Source organism: Protopterus annectens, chromosome 10.part0 (assembly GCF_019279795.1).
Source record: "Protopterus annectens isolate FY-2018-M chromosome 10.part0, PAN1.0, whole genome shotgun sequence".
In the NCBI taxonomy this organism is placed as follows: Eukaryota; Metazoa; Chordata; order Ceratodontiformes; family Protopteridae; genus Protopterus; species Protopterus annectens.
In genome coordinates this window covers 540,228,673-540,243,672 of record NC_056744.1, presented here as the reverse complement: position 1 = coordinate 540,243,672, position 15,000 = coordinate 540,228,673, and the positions used below count along the sequence as shown (strand labels likewise).

Sequence of the window (15,000 nt, the reverse complement as noted above, 5' to 3'; positions counted from 1 at the left end):
TAAACCTAGCACTTGCTCCTACAGTACTTATTACCTTGATACGGCACTCTTATAGATAGCACCCCAAAAGGCAAACCCCATTTCTCGGTCACCACATCCCCGGAATCTCTTTTAAAGTTTTTTGTCTAGTCCTTCTAGCATGTCGAGGATCAGTTGCTAGTGTCCTCTCCTGCTCAGCTGGTGAACCTGGGAATATTGAGGCAATGTTACAATTGCCTCATGTACACAGACAACCCTCTCCTCCTCCCACAAAACACAAATACATGCGAGAGATGCAACTATACGGCCAAACTGGAGGCTGAGCTCTCTCAACATAGGACTGGCAAGACCAGTCAGGAGGAGAAGGTTACCACACACACTATAGACCCAGTCTCACATAGTACCATCACAACCTCAAATCATACACATAAACACACAAAGACATACTCGGCGGCTCTGATCAAAAATCTACCAAAACAGCAGAGGCCACCAAAGCAGACACCCAAACAACCACCACCTCAGAACACAACACCTGCAACACATAGACCTCACAGTCAGAGTGTCAAACAGTCACAGCCCTTAAGGCCAAACACAATGCCAGACACACTAGTCATTGGTGACTCCATAGTCAGACACACTGACGTCCCGCTCACCTGACTGAGTAAGGAGAAGGTCACAGTAAGCTGCCTGTCGGGCGCTAGAATCCGCCACATAACGCAAGCACTCAGGTCTCTCAACAGCAGGTACAAATATGACTCAGTCATTGTCCACGCTGGTGTAAACGACCTGAGACGTACCTCCTTGGACTACATGAAAAGAGACATTGAGGAGCTCTCTGATTATGTAGCCCAGGCAGGTATGACCCTGACCTTGAGCAGTATCCTACCTTCACCAAGAATGATGCCACAATACAGAGATAAGATGATCAGCTTTAACAATTGGCTTAAACTCTGGTGTCATTCAAAGGGGATCCAATGTCTGTCTGCCTGGGATGACATGCTGGACAAGCCACGCTGCTTCGCAAGGGACGGCTTGCACCTGTCACCCTGGGATTCCGGATATTGGCAAAGGCTCTTGCCACCCCATAGTGCCTTTTTAGGCAAGGCTCAAATTCTAAACCTACCACCCTAGAACACAAAAAGGAAAAATCTAAGGGTAATGCTGCTCAATGCCAGAAGTCTAAATCTCAAAATGCACACACTCGAGGCCCTTCTCAGTATGGAGAACATCGATGTCTGTGCAGTGACAGAAACCTGGTTCAAGGCTCCTGAGAGCACCCCAGCACTATCAGGTTTTACCTCTTATCATGCGTTCCGCCCCAAAATCCGGACAATACCAAGAAAGGAGGGGTATCCATATTCATCAAAGACACCCACACCTCAAGACTGGTGGCAACGCACGATGCATCGGAGACCATCCAGGTGCAATTAACCATAGGCAAGACTGCTCTGCAAATTGTAGCATGTTACAGGCCACCCTCACAAACTCAGGAACCTCACATGGCCTTCCTGAAAACACTAGAGGGATAAATGTATCACCAAACACCATCATACTAGGTGACTTCAATTACCCTAATATAGACTGGGAACACTACTCAAGCCCAAACACCCTAGCCCAAAAGTTCCTGGAATTCATAAACTCAAATGCCATGGAACAACTAGTCACCATCCCCACAAGAGGAGAAAACATACTTGATCTCATCATCACGAACATGGGAGCACAATGTTCAACACCGGAAGTATACCCCTCACTGGTGAGATCAGATCACAAACTAATCTCGCTGGAGGTCCTCATCCCACCCCACCTGAAATAAAAAAGACCACAGTAAAGAACTTCTCGAAGCCGACTTCACACTTCTAAAGACTAGTGTGGTCTCCTTTAAGGACTCCGAGCCGACGGAAAACAGTACTCAAGCCGCTGAATCACTTACAAATGCCTTCTACCAGCACCTGCAGGACTGCATGGATAAGGCAATCCCAAGCAAAACAAAGACTCTTTGTACCAAAGGCAAGCGTCCACTCTGGTGGACCCCAGCCATAAACAAACTCTACAACAAAAGGAGGAAGCTACTACAAGATAGAGCAAAATCCTTAAAAGGTAAGACACCCTTGATCACAATAAGTAAAAACTAAGAGCTCTCATAAAATCATCCAAAGCAAATTTTGAGAGAAAAATAGCTAAAGACTCAAAAGACAATCATAAGGCCTTCTTTAGCTATGTTAGAAACCTGGGAGGAAACTCCCAGATATGCTCAGAACTAGTTCAAAATGATGTGAAGATTACTGATCCTACAGACATTGCCAACATACTGGCTGACAGGTTCAGTGCAAACTTCTCCCCTCCCCAAAAGGAGAGATATCTATACCAAGCGATTGCAGCCCCCAAACATCTCCAACGCCCAAGTGAGAACTGCTCTCTCCAAAGCAAAAACACAGCATCCATGGGACCTGATGGTGTCCCCGGCTGTGTGCTCCACGAACTCAACGAGGAATTAAACCCACAGCTAGGACAGCTGTTTAATCATAGTCTTACCTCTGGATACGCACTCCAGGAGTGGCGCACTGCAACTGTGGTCCCACTTCACAAAGGCGGTGCCTCCACCGACCCTGGAAATTACCGCCCATTAGCTTGACAAGCCTTATCTGCAAAGCCATGGAGAGGATCATAATGGACCTCATAAATAAAGACATAGGGAATTTGCAGACTTTGGATCCATCCCAGTTTGGCTTTGTCAAAGGCAGATCATGCCTTCTAAACTTGGTTGACTTTTTCGAAACAGTCACCAAAGCCATTGATGAGGGAAAGGCAGTCCATACAGCCTACCTCGATCTGGCGAAGGCCTTTGATACAATACCCCACTCGGGTATCATTGAAAAACTCATCCGCTTAAATGTTAACCCATACATCACAAGATGGGTTGCAAACTGGCTGAGTGACAGAACCCACAGGGTCAGAGTTGCTGGCGCCATGTCAGACTCAAAGCCTGTCACAAGTGGTGTACCACAGGGCTCAGTCCTGGGCCCACTCTTGTTTGGCATCTACTTTTCCGAAGTACAAGCAAACACAGGAGGGTTATGGCTGACAAAGTTTGCAGATGACTGCAAACTGGGCGCCATAGTAGAAAACTCATCTGACACAGATATCCTTCAGAAGGGTCTCACAGAAACGGATAACTGGTGCCAGAGCCATGGCCTAAAGTTAAATGCCAAAAAATGCATAGTCATACCCTTCGGGAAAAACAAGGTTACCCCTAGCTACCAAATAGGTGGCAATCCACTGAGTACAGAAGAAGTTATCAGGGACCTGGGGACCCAGGTTGATAGTAGTCTGTCATTCGACACCCATGTAGCTAAAGTAGTTAGGAAGACCTTCTACATTGCCCACCTTATCATGAAGGGATTCTCATCTAGATCAAGGGAGGTCATAGTCTCCCTATACTCATCACTCATCAGACCAATGATTGAGTACAATGCCCCATTCGAATGTATCTGACCCGACACTTGCAGCAGCTGGAGAGGCCACAAAAGTTCCTCACCAAAAGGATAAAGGGTCTCAAACATCTGTCCTATGCTGCCCGACTGAAAGAACTCCAGCTCTATTCAGTCGCCACCGCTTGCTCAGAGGTGACCTTTGCCTAACATACAAGGCCATGTCAAACCCAGATTTGATGAATATGCTTCACCTCAAAAATCTAGATCCGTCAGAGCCACAAGGGCGGAGACTTAAACCTCGACACGGCTATTAATAGGACGTGCTGGAGGGATAGATTCATCACCCAAAGACTCCCTATGCTGTGGAATAAAATCCCGGTATATGTGAGGCAGAGCACCTCGCTGGCCTTGTTCAAGAGAAATCTTGACCAATGGATGGGAGATCGCAGATATACCCCAGGGATTACCTCAGTGTCACTGCTCAACAGAGGCACAGCAAAATAATGGGTATAGTTCCCCATACTAAAGGGGTGGCGTAAGCCACAAAACTATGGGCTAGGCTTGTAAATGCCCTCGGGCAGATAGCCTAGTATGAACCTATGAACCTATGAACCTATGAACAAAAGCCCAGAACTTGAAGGCAGCTTGACCTTAACACTTACAACACTAGTAAAATCAGTTTCTAGGCCTTGGCCTATTACAGTTCTTACTTCTAAAAAATTGATAAACAGTAACGTCTATAGTAAAATCTGACTTGCATTCTCCACCAAATGTGTTGATGTGCAGTTCCTATAGATTTTGTAAATTGAAAGTTTAGATTTGTGACCACTGCTCCAAACTCAACTAGATCATGTCTGATTAGTTACTTTTTTTACAATGCATCAATATATTTTGCCCATTTGGACACATTTAATAGGTAATTGCTGTCTCCTGACACAACGTGTTGTCCATCATAAGCTGTCCTATGCGGTCTTGAAGATTACAACCCACCACCCACTCACAAAACATGTTCCAAGGATCCATAATTCTCTCAGTGGAAAAGTACTTCCCCATGTCCAGAACTGATGTCTCACTTCAGTTATTCCATGTAACACCTTGTACACTCTTATCATATCTTACTTCTCTCTCACTCATAGACTCTCAATAATATGTTTAGGAATTAAGATATTTATTGCTTTCCCTCCATGCCCTGATGAACCCTGCTGCCTTTCCTAGATGCTTTCTAGCTGTTTTATATTCTTTTCCTCACCAGATTTTTAAAACTGCACACAATATACCAGATATGGTCCCCCCAGCCTGCTAGAGAGAAGGAACACAATATCCTTTCACAATTTTCTACAAAACACAACCCGGATCTTAATTGGGAATTCCTGCTACACTCCTTGTTTGCACCTGATTTTCAATGTTTGTTGGGATTGTTACTCCTACATAATTTCCTACCATGTCTGCCCACTGAAAGTATGAAGACTGTGATTGTAATGTTTGAATAAAGAATGAGAAAGGGCAAAGAAGGAGAATAAAAACTAATTCCAAGACTGCAGTATCAGAGGTAAGAACCATTCTGATAAAACATAAAAAACAGACAGTTTTGTCAGTGTTTGGAATGGATATTAGTATATTAAACTTGCTACACGTTATCCTGATTTATAATTTACACAATCTTTACTGTATTTGTAGAAAGTGATGCTTTGGTCATTATTATTTATGTAAACTCATACTTTGTATACTAATTGTTACTGTAATCTAATCTCCAACATATACGCATAGCCAGGTAATGGCTGAAAGGGGTCAATAAACCAACTCGCCTAATTGGGTATTAAATTATAAGTAAATAAATAAATAAACAGAGTACTGAGATTTATGAACAGAGACCAGAGAGTGCAACCTATGTAGCTTTAGGTATCAGGAAAATTATGTGTGTGTGTGTGTGTGTGTGTGTGTGTGTGTGTGTGTGTGTGTGTGTGTGTGTGTGTGTGTGTGTGTGTGTGTGTAAGTGTATGTGTGTGTGTGTGTGTGTGTGTGTGTGTGTGTGTGTGTGTGTGTGTGTGTGTGTGTGTGTGTGTGTGTGTGTGTGTGTGTGTGTGTGTGTGTGTGTGTGTGTGGGGGGGTATGATTGAACATCATCATCATCAGCCCCCTTTTTCCCATTTTTTTGTACATGGGGTCGTGGTATTGTGTTAACTGTCGCCAACTCTCTCCATTCAGTGCCACACTCCTGCTTTCTTCAACATTCATGCCTGACTGTCACAGATCTTCTTTCACACAATCCATCCACCTCTTTGTGGATGTCCTCGCTTCCTCTTACCTTCTTCCTGTCTGTCTCAAATCTTCCTCACCAGATTATCTTCTGCTTTTCTACACATGTGCCGAAACCACCGCAATCTGTTCTCTTTGATCTTTTCTGCAATTGGAGCTACTTTGGCTTCTGCTCTTATGTCCTCATTTCTTCATCTGTCCCACAGTGTGCATCCTATCACCTTTCTCAGGCACTTCATTTACATCACCTCTAGCTTCTTCAACTGTTTTGCCTTTACTTCCCAGGTTTCTGTACCATACAGTAGTACTGGTCGCACAACTGGCTTGTACACCTTACTTTTCAGCTTCTTTGGCATTCTTCTGTCATAGACTACACCTGATACTCTATGCCATTTGGCTGCAGCCCCTCTGATTCTAGCTTTGACCTCTTCATTCAGACTACCCTTCTCCTCAACTACCCCTCCCAGATACTTGAATCTGTTTACCTGTTCAACTATCTTCCCTTCTATCTCTATTCTCAGCTTCTTCTGATTTTCCCAATTTGCTGCCATTACCACCATCTTATCTGTACTTAGTTTCTTCTCGTGTGCCTTCAGATTTGCATTCCATTCTCCTATCCTTTGCTGAAGTTATAGCTCAGAGTCTTCCTGTACTGCCACATCGTCTGCATAAACCAGCTTTGTTGACCTGTCCCCTCCAACCTGTTTGCTAATGTAGTCCATCACCAGTATGAACAGCAGTGGGCTCAGAGCTGAACCCTGATGTACACCCACTCCCAGTGGAAACCCCTCTGTGAGGCCGAACACTGTTCGTACTTGAGTCATTGGGTCCTTGTACATAGCCTGCACTAATTCTACCAATGTTTCTGGGACTTCAAACCACCGCAGTACTGCCCAGATCAGCTGTCTTGGGACCTTGTCATATGCTTTCTCCATGTCTAGGAGTGCCCAGTTGGACTCTCTCCTCATCTCTAGCTTCTTCTCAAGTATCTGTCATAATGCAAACATCGGGGCAGTTGTGCTGCATCCTGATCTGAATCCAAACTGCTCATTTCCCATCTTACATTCTACTACTCTGCGTATCCATTTATCTATCACCCTCTCCGGAACTTTCATGCAATGTGGTAGGAGTTTGATGCTTCTGTACTGCCCACAGTTGTGGATGTCTCCTTTGTTCTTGTACACTGGCATGAGTATGCTTATTCTCCAGTCATCTGGGATACACCCTTCTCTCCACATTGCTATGAGTACCCTCAGGAGCCATTTCTCCCCTATCTCACCCAACATCTTTATCATATCTGCTGTGACCTCATCTGAGCCTGCTGCTTTCCCTGAATTTGTTTTCCTTAGTGCTGTTCTTACTTCTTCTAGGGTGGGCTCCTCTTTTTCTGTCATTGTAGGCTGTTTTTGGGGCAGTACAGCTTCTGTGGGGTTATATTCATTCATAAGCTGCTGGAAATACTTCCATCTGCTTTTTATGCCCTCTGGACTGGTGAGCAGGTTGTTGCTGGCATCCCTTATGAAGGGTGTCTGACTATCTTCTTTATCTTTCTGTCTTTGCCTTGCAACCTGATATAGTTTCTTTGTGCCCCTTACTCAGTCACTTTCCAGAAGTTGGTACAGTGCCTCTAATTCTTTGCTACTGCAGCTTCTTTCTTAGCTTCTTTGTTAGCCAACCAGTAGTCCTTCCTAGCCTGGTCAGTCTTTTCTGTCTCCCACCTCTTTCTGCACTCCTTTTTTCTTTTGATGACTTCCTGGACTTATGCATTCCACCACCAGCTTTACTCATGTACCTTATTTCCATACCTGGCTTGGCCACATATATTTTCTGTAGTCCTAACACCTGCTGTTTTTAGGCGCTGCCATTCTTCTTCAACTCCACCTATTTCCTCCTCTTCTTGGGGTGCTAGAGCCCTGAGTAATTCCTTGAACTGTTGTACTTTCTCTCCTGTCAACTTCCAGGTCTTCACCCTGGTCTCTGTTGACCTTAGAGCCTTCTCTAACCACTGCTTACAGCTGATTGTGGTAACTAGTGGTTTATGCTGTGGGCCAACTGTTTCACTGGGGATTACTTTGCAATCATGGATTCTACCCTGTTGCCTTTTCTTACTAGGAGGAAGTCTACCCGAGTTGCATGTTGACTACTCTTGTATGTGATCTTGTGACTGTCTCTCTCTCTGAACTATGTGTTGCCTACTATCAAGCCATTTGCCAGACAGAAGTCTAGAATGGTTTCTCCTTCTTTATTCCTGCTGCCCCACCCATGTGGGCCCAGGCAGTCCTCATAGGCTGTTCTGTCTGTCCCGATATGTGCATTCAAGTCACCCATTATCAACACCAATTCATGTTGTCCTGCTTTATCTAGTAAGTCCTGCAACTGCTGTCTGAATGCACTCTTTTCCTCACTATCACAATCCTGCTGTGGGGCATAGGCTGAAATTATGAATACTGCCCTATCATTACACTGGAGTCTAACTGCCATGGGTCTGTCATTAATTTTGATGATATCCCTTACTGCCTTCTGAAGCCTGTCTCTCACCACAATTCCTACACCATTTCTAGCCTGCCCTCCACCTGAGTAGTAGACTCTGGATCCCAAGCCAAGTGGCTTTGCTGCACTGCCCTTCCATCTCATTTCTTGGATACATAGTATGTCCAGCCTCCTCCATATCATCATGTCATCCACTTCCAAGCTGTGTCCTGTCAGTGAACCTAAATTCTCAGTTCATGTTTGGCAGGTTGGTTGGTTTTACGTCCAGCTTTTGCTCAACAGAGCTATCCCAGGTAACCCAGGCTGGGCAACTAGACACCAGCCAGCCAGTAGCTTATTGACCCAGGGCTGCTGGGCTTTATGGCGGGTACACACTGGACATTAGGGGCACATACGCCCCTCCCACCATTAGCACAGGTCCCTGGCATGGGTTACGGTAGGCCAGGTCCTCAACCGGTAACTACCCATGCCAATTTTTGGTAACATTAGTTAACATGACCGAATCACCTAGAGCCATATTTTACACCATTGAGTGGCAACATTAGTTAACATGACCGAATCACCTAGAGCCATATTTTTCACCATTGAGTGGCTAGCCCTGCCACAGCATGCAGTCTGTGATCCATGCCCTCCTATCTTGAAGATACTGTGCCCCACAGTAAATGCCCAAAGCGGTTGGTCTTTATAACTTTTCCCCCTATAGGGCACCGTGTAGAGTCTGTGCTGCTGCCCACAGCTCCATTCATTGGTGAGTTTGAGATGGAAACACTCAGCATATTTTTCAGACATGGGAGAAACCTCACAGAGACACAGGGAGAACATGAAAGCTGCAAACAGGCACTAGTCAGAGGACAGGATCAAACATTGTACCTTGAGCATGGGAGGCGAAGACCTTAACCACTAAGCCATCTGTGGATGGGTAAAACTAAGTTTCTATAAAATGACATGAATCCTTCTTATATGATTGTAAGGTCAAAAGTCCAAAGAAAATTGAAGTGTACACAGTGAGGATATGCAGACTCTACACAGAAAGCAACCCAGCTAGGAACCTATCACTGAGAGGTGGCAATGCTAACCACTGCATCAGTGTCTTGCTCATCTCCTCATCATTCAAAAGGTAGATAAAATATAGTATAGGATTGCATTTTGAAGTTTTGCATGATGTAGGCTGACTGCAAATTATTATTTCAGAACGGAAAAAAGTCTCTTGAATATAGTGTACAGAATGCTAACGGGAATTGAATAAGGCCTTTTAGGTCTAACGCCCTGGTCATATTCTAGATGATATACATTGATATCTTTCTATACATATATATAGATATAGCTATATATAGATATAGATATATATAGGTATGCATGGGCTTGGTAATACGACCAATTGTCGAACGCACCATGTCGAACTGCAGAATGCCAGTTCAGCATAATTGCAAACGTAATTATGTCGAAATGCTAAGCATCCCCCCTTTTTGACCCATGGTTACGAATTTAATATGACATTCTGACCGTTCGACATCTAAATCTTCGACATTTAAGTTTGGAGAACACCCTGTTCGACAATTGGCAGTACGACCAAATCCATGTAAACTATATATATATATATATATATATATATATATATATATATATATATATATATATATTAAATTCCAAAAATGTGAATCAAAAACACTAAAAAACACATTTTTTTGACATGGGGCACGCACCTGTGCACTCTCCACCTTCCCCTAAATTATACATACCAACTTTGTACTCATACTACAGTGAAAAAGGGGCAGAAAACCTTCAAAAACATATCACCAGCTTACAATGTTCAATTATGGTAAAACTTACCACAACATTACATTTTTGCTTTACTGCGCACCAAAGAATCAGACAGCAACAAATCATTAAGTAAGCTATTTCTGATATAGTATGCTAGAATTCTGTAGTATTTAAAGGAATATCAGAACATATGTTGCATTTAAAAATATCAGTAGTTTTGACCCTTTATATGTTTCTTACAGGACACCACTGTCAAAATCAGAAATCTCCTGCAAAACAGAGACTTATGGTAGGCCTTGTAGATATATATTTTAGATCTTGATAATTCCTTTATCATCTGGTAATAAAATGGTCAGAGTGTTGAAAAGACATCATAAAATATGACAGATTTAATGTAGTAAGCTCATATTTGCATTAAATTCATAACAGGGAAAATGTTACCATGTTAGACTGAGAAAAAAATTATTCCAGTTTGTTGTTTTGAATGTCAATCCTTCCAGAAGTGTTTTGTTGATACAATTACAGAAACATGGGAATATAGGAATAATATTAGGCAAGCAATAGTACCCAACTTGCAGTCATCAGCAAACCTGTTCAGTCACAGTTCCAGGATATTAGCTTAGATGTCCACACAATAAATGCCAAACAGGAGAGAGCCTAGCACAGATCCCCGTGGCACACACATTTTACATTCAGAGTGTGTACCAGCAACTTTTATAACCTGTGATTTGTTTGACAACTAATTTACAATATAATGGGCAACATAGGGACTTACATTAAGTTTGTCTACTTTTTCCAAAAATTCCAGCATGAGGAATATTATCAAAAGCCTCAGCCAGGTCAGGATAATCAGTCTGCACAGGGTAATCACTGTCCACAGCCTCTGTAACCTTTTCTAAGATGATTACTAGGTTAAAGAGGCAAGTCCTGATATTCACAAAATCATACTACATGGAGTCTATTTCAGTTAAGTTACCTATGTCTGCATAAATGAGTTCTGCTATGATACATTCCATGGACTTGTATGACTGATGGGCCTATAATTACCTGGGTCTGTAGAGGGCCATTCTTGTGAAGAAGAGTTACATTGACTGTTGTCTACACATCAGGCACAAACTCTGTAGATAAGATGTGGCTGAACAATTTAATACCTGGGTCTGTAGAGGGGGCCACTCTTATCCACAGGAGTTACACTAACTCTTCTCCATGCCTCAGGCACAGACCCTATAGATAGGCTGCGGTTGAACAATTTAAGTAGGGTCACAGATAATATATAATTGTCACTAATGAGCTTGCAACCTGGTATTTTATCTGTTCTCAGTGAAATATTATTATATTATTTGACAGGGATTCTAAAAATTGTTCCAAGATAATTTTAGGGAACACTAAATGTTCAGGGATAGTGGAGGTAAAAATGTGAGGAGACACATTAATGTTAGCACTATATGTGTGTGGCAATATGTTGGCAATATCTTTGGGATCAGAATGTGTAATATTATTATTATGAATGAGCACAGTGCATTTTTGGACATTATTCCTTCATTTTCAGACATAACTAAATAAATATTTGTAGTTTCCTTTTTATATCTATGGCAATCTTAAATTTTTATTCTACTTTACATTTTCTAATAGTGTTCTTAAATTCCTTTTTGGCATATTTGAATTTGGCATTGAGGTGGAGGCTTGGGACCTTCTTTAAACTTATTTTATTTATTTCATTTGCTATGCAATTTGTTTATACAGCAGTTCTACCAAGTAGGTTTATTTCTGAATTTACCATTATATTTAGGGCATATGGATACTGACTTCTCTATGTAGTGTTTAGGTACTGGTAAAAGTGGGAGATGAATGCAGCAGCCTACTCAGTTAGATCTGCTTGCAAAGCATTATTATTGATTTTTGCATATTGAGGATTTTGCAAATGTCTTCTACAAGCTGATGCAGGTTTGCCCTGAGAAGTCCTTAAAGGCAGTTTGTATTTATATTTATTTGTATGGATGGGGAACAGAAAATACACCCCTGGAATTCCACATGTGTCTCTGCTGGACAGTGGCATAGGGTGCTGACTTGTTGGAACATAGGCTAAATTCTTGGCTAGGTTTATAAGGGCCTCAGGGCCAATAGCCTAGTAATGTCCTATGATCATATGATCCTATAAGATAGTTTTATTTCTTAATGGGATAGTATAACTAGGGGTTGATTGCAACAATTGCTGGATCAGTGTCTGCCTGATTTATATGGTGTTATAATGACCGTTACTGAAGACCTTTGTATTTGCAAGTAATATAATGGGATCAGGGCATAAACATGATTATGTGATTTAAATGACTCAAGGCAGCATTATTTTCTGAAAATGTTATCAAATTTTGTTATGAAGGTCAGTAGCTTCCTTAAAAAAGTATGACAAACTAAGGACTGAACAGCTGGTGTAGCTGTGATATAAGATCCATCTGATGTAACAATGCCTTACAGAATGTGAACTAACCTTCCATGCTCATAACCTATAGTATAAATGTATATAAATCTATACAACTTTTTATTAGTATCAAACACATATATTGCACAAATGTAACCATATGTTACAAATTATATCCAACAAGGGTTTAAACTTGACTGACAATTTCTACAAGTTTTAAGATTATCTCTAAATCAGTGTTGTATGCCTTAATATTAATAATCCACAGAAACTAGTCAATTTTAACTTTTGAGATTTATATATTGTTATCTCAAAAAAGTATTAATAAGTCATGACAAAATGTAACCATGGAGCAGTGTCAAAGAACGCAATGCAATATTATAGAAGTCTACAATTTATCCATACAAATCTGACATGAGATTGATATTAGAAGCTCAGTAGCTTCCAGTGTTTGAAAAGTACAGTTTTCCAGTTCACATTTATATTAATAATTTTAAGAATATATGACCAGCATTTGGAAGAATGAATATTAGTAAAGCTTTATAGGCTGATAATAGTGTTATGTCTTTCAAAAAATATGTTTCATGAGGTTTTAATAATAAAGCTTTAATTAAATCTCTCTCCCTCTCTCTCATTTTACTTTATTTTTTATTTTGTTGTGGTCAGTACTGACCATTGGAAAATATTTAGTTATTTATGTTGATTGTCATAAGATTAGGCTTTGGGAAAAATCTAGTTTTAAGATGTTAAGCATTCAGAAGCTCTGTAGCATTGTTTATTCTATATATAATATAGATGTGCAATTTGTTTTTAATGAAAGGGGAAATTATTATTTGGAGCTAAGTTACTGATAGCTATAGTTATATTACTGGTTAATTATTGGTAAAGATAAAATATTTCTTTAGTAGCCCATATTTTGAAGTAATTCTCTATGAATTATCTGTTTTTAAGTGAGCAACATTATAAGATAATCTATGGTAGGTATTATTAAATATCTTTAATCTGAATATCTGTGATTTTTTTCAGATTTAATATTGGAATTTCAAAATTAAAAAAAAAAAATGAATAACTTGTTATCTGTCTTAAATATTCTAGACTAAATATTGGAAAATATTGTATAGAACTTGAGTAATTCAGGAAGGATATTCATGCTTATAACAGATGACTTCATTAACAGACCATCATTTAATTTACGCCATCTTTCTATTTTCAACTCTGGTATATCAAATTGAGTTAAAGCATAAAGATGACATTGATTCAAGCTTCCCCCATATAACGATGAAAACTGTATAGATTCCATAGAGCAAATAATTACTTTTCTCTTTGTAACTTGTTGATTGTCATGCTCTGTAGCTAGTATGTCTAATAGATTCACTCATCACCTTCAGTTAAATCATTGCTAAGCCAAATCATGCAGTTGAAGTGTGATGTGTGTAGCAAATGACCAATTATGTAAAGAAATTCTTAACCAAGTTACAACTAAAACCAGTTCTTTAATTTTGAACAGCCAAATATATTCTCGCAAGCTGCCAATTTACTTTATAAACTAGATTGTTCTAGTAGCATAAAGCGATAAAATCGTAACTATGGCCCAGCTGACCCTGATTCGATTAGTGGCCTGGATGACTGATAGAGCAGCAGGAAGAGATGGGCATGCATGTTTTGGGAGAGAGGGTGCTCACCAGTGATACTCCCTAAGGTGAAGCATGGTCCGCCAAGTCATTAATAAAACAATTATCATTAGCCAAGCAACAACATTTAACCAATCACATATACAGAGACATCAGTTTATATTATGAATAAACATTAAAAATATTAACTTTTTCAATAAAGAGAATTTCAGGCAACATAGCATAATATGAAGCTTCTTGCCCATTTATTCAGTCAATAACTTAATTTATTCCTTCTCCTTAAAAGTTTGATGCCCTTGCAGAAGTTTAAAATGACAGTGAGGTAGAGCAATGTGTCTTATTCTACCTTTGTTTCAGCTCTGGCTTATGATATCAGTGCACTTGTGTACCATAATGAATACTGACATAATTAAATAAGAATAGAATAACTGCACTATGGACATGGCAGGGAAACTATATCATATATTATTAATAAAGAAAACAACAAATACAGGGCTTTACATTTTGCAGAAGACTGCAACAACTTCACACAAGCAGGTTAATCAAAACCTACTTTGATATTTTCATTTTATTTTATTCCAGAAAGCAAGGCAATCAGCTAACCCTAACGTGGGAGCCACTATTATTAAATTTAAACATGTACTGCTATATCAGGTCAATTTTTGATACACAACATATTATCTCTAAATATTTAATGAAGAAATGCTGAGTGACTGAAACTATTATCATAGAGAATTAAAATGTTGTTGAAAATTTCATAATATTTAAAAATAAATCACCTATAATTTGTAAATGGGTAGAAACATTACACATGCTGCATGGCTAAGAAAAAAAATGATACATATTTCAAGTTAGTACATTTATGACCAAAATGTGCTTTTCACATTGGTTTAACCTGAAAGAACTCAAAACATTATAGTTTGATCCTTCCCCAGGAACATATAATGGTTACATTGTATCATTCTTTGGATCATAATGGAAACATTTGTTGTCATTTTATTACTTTCTATATTCTTAGATCTGTTGCAGTCCAAGT

At 40.2% G+C, this 15,000-nt stretch overlaps 1 protein-coding gene across 1 annotated transcript in view; it reads left to right on the top strand.

Annotated features, from left to right (window-relative positions):
* Positions 1-15,000, top strand: part of LMX1A (LIM homeobox transcription factor 1 alpha) — a 741,391-nt gene that overhangs the window by 541,923 nt on the left and 184,468 nt on the right. The gene's annotated exons all lie outside the window — the stretch shown is intronic.